The 2,866-nt window shown below is 38.9% G+C and overlaps 1 long non-coding RNA gene across 1 annotated transcript; it reads right to left on the bottom strand.

Annotated features, from left to right (window-relative positions):
* Positions 1-1,097: 1,097 nt before the first annotated feature.
* Positions 1,098-2,563, bottom strand: LOC108304383. Its single transcript, XR_001825228.2, has 3 exons — positions 2,551-2,563; positions 1,336-1,337; positions 1,098-1,198 (listed from the first exon to the last, which is right to left on the bottom strand). It is a non-coding gene; the product is annotated as an uncharacterized LOC108304383 (long non-coding RNA).
* Between the last annotated feature and the right edge of the window lie 303 nt (positions 2,564-2,866).

Genomic DNA, 2,866 nt, shown 5'->3' with positions numbered 1-2,866 from the left:
ATTATATTGCTTTTATTTGTATTTATTTATTCTGTTTTCTTTCTGTTTACATTGTTTATTTACTTTTTGAGTCAGATGCCTAATTCATATGTTCTTTTTTCTTTCATGTTTATTTTTATGAATATTTGTAAGGTGGTTTATTTTCCTCTCAATATGACTTTAGCTGTATTTCATAGGTTCTGACACATCTTGGTTATTTTTTTCCTAGAAAGTCTGCAGCTTTTGTTTGTATGTTTTTTGGCCTTAAACCTCTTAAGTTGTTTAAGAGTTTTTAAAAATTTGCAGGTGAAAGAAACTTTCTGTTTTCTGATTGTTGTTAATTTCTAATTTTATTGCCTTTGACTAGAAAATGTTATATGTGCTGTTTCTAGTGTAAACCAAAAATAAAATGCTAAGCCCCCGATATGGTTGGATCTGTGGCCCACTCCACAACAACCCAATCTAGGCAGGACTTCAAATGGCCCAGATCCCTCAGGAATTGAGGTGTGGGTCATCCTACTGTTGGTACCAATTTTCTATATTAGACTGTTCTCACATTGCTATAAATAAATACCTGAGGCTGGGTAATTTATAAAGAAAAGAGTATTAATTGGCTCATGGTTCTGCAGGCTTTACAGGAAGCGTGGCACCAGCATCTGAGGAGGTCTCAGGGAGCTTTTACTCATGGTGGGAAGCGATGCAGGAGCAGGCACTTCACATGGCAAAAGCAGGAGCAAGGGATAGGGAAAGGTGCCACACACTTTTAAACAATCAGATGTCATGAGAACTCCCTCACTCATCACCAAGGGGATGGACTAAGCCTGGGATTTGCTGGGAACACAGATCCAAAACCATCTTATCCCACCACCCAACCAACTGAACAGACTCCACTCTCTTGGATAAGGGGATCTCAAGGAAATGTGACAAAAAATTAGTTCAGCCTATAAAAGGAGGTTGACTGTGCCTTGTTACACCCTCCTCCCTTTTGGAGTTTTGGCACAACTGACTAACATTGACATTAGAGATCATAAGACTGACAAAACAGACTCTTTGTAGCAATAAGATACCAGATTCCAACCTGACTCTGGTACAGCATCACATGACAGATAACAGGCCCTGAAGGACATCAAAGTGTTTTACTCCAAAATATATTTCTTTGACATATTTTGGAATGGCCCTGAAAAGCCATCTCTTGTGGGGGAAATTTGCATTCTGTAGACTGTCTCTTTCACTTACTAGATGTTTTCCAGAGAGTCTGATGCTTTTTAAAGTCTGAAAAGAGACATTTACCATCTATTCTCTCTGAGGCGTGCAATGTGGAGGCTTCATTTACATAAAAAGAACCTTGGCTGCCACAACTCAAACATTTCTTTCTGCTGACTTCAACTCTTTAGGCAACTTTTTTCTTTTCTTTTTCTTTTTTTAAATTTTGAGACGAAGTTTCTCTCTTATTGCCCAGGCTGGAGTACAATGGTGCGATCTCAGCTCACTGCAACCTCCACCTCCTGGGTCCAAGCAATTCTCCTGCCTTAGCTTCCCGAGTAGCTGGGATTACAAGCATGTGCCACCATGCCTGGCTAATTTTGTGTTTTTAGTAGCGACAGGATTTCTCCATGTTGGTTAGGCTAGTCTCGAACTCCCAACCTCAGGTGATCCGCATGCCTCGGCCTCCCAAAGTGCTGGGATTACAGGTGTGAGCCATGTCGCCCAGCCTAGGCAAATCTTAACTCTTTCTACCAATTGCCAATCAGAAAAATTTTCAACTTCATTTAGTTATGACCTGTAAGTCCCACCTTTCCTGGCTGAATGAATGTATACTTTACATAAATTGATTTTATTGATTTATGTCTTTTCCTGTAACTTTGGTCTCCCTAAAATTTTTAAAACTAAGCTGTAACCTGACCACCTTGGGCACATGTTCTCAGAACTTCTTGAGGCTGTGTCCTGGGCCATGGTCACTCATATTTGATTCAAAATAAACCTCTTCAGGCTGGGTGAGGTGGCTTACACCTGTAATCCCAGCACTTTATGGGGCAGAGGCAAGCGGATAGCTTGAGGTCAGGAGTTCAAGACCAGCCTCGGTAACATGGCGAAACCCTGTCTCTACAAAAAAAAAAAAATACAGAAATTATCTGGGCATGGTGGCATGTGCTTGTAGTCCCAGCTACTCAGGAGGCTGAGGTGGGAAGACCACTTAAGCCTGGGAGGTAGAGGTGTAGTGGTCCATGATCATGCCACTGAACTTCAGCCTGGGTGGCAGAGTGAGGCCCTGTCTCAACGAAAAAAAAGGAAAAAAAAAGAATAAACCTCTTCAAATATTTTACAGAATTTGGCTTTTTTTGGTTAACACTAGTATGTGGAATTTGTTGAGGTTTCCTTTGTGGACTTAATATATGATCAATTTTTGTGAAAGTACCATAGGTACTTAATTTTTAGGATACACAGTTTGATGTATATTAATTTAAATGTACCTTATCAATTATTTAGGTATTTCGTATCTTATTTATTCTTTGCTCCACTTAATGCTTTTCTGGTTCTTATTCTAGCTTACGTTGTATTTAAGATGATGACATCTGCTTTTTTTGCTTGTTTGCACTTGCTTAATATATCTCAGCACAAACTTCCGTTTCCAACCTTGCTGCATATATTCTTTTCAGGTGTGTATTCTGATTGCTGTATAGAGGTAGATTTTGTTTAGTGATCCAATCTGAACATCTTTTTGTTTTAATAAGTAAATTAAGCCATTTGTATTACTGATGTGACAGATATGTTGGGTTTAGCTCTGACATTCTAATTTATTTAATACTTTCTGTATTTAGAGAAGTCTTTTTGCTGTTTTTCTTTTTCTTTGCATTAGTTCTCTGGTACTTCTGACATTTAGAAAGAT

This window comes from Cebus imitator, unplaced genomic scaffold, assembly GCF_001604975.1.
Source record: "Cebus imitator isolate Cc_AM_T3 unplaced genomic scaffold, Cebus_imitator-1.0 Scaffold54, whole genome shotgun sequence".
NCBI lineage: Eukaryota > Metazoa > Chordata > Mammalia > Primates > Cebidae > Cebus > Cebus imitator.
Note: the sequence above shows the minus strand (reverse complement) of the source record. Positions and strands in the feature narration are given on the sequence as shown.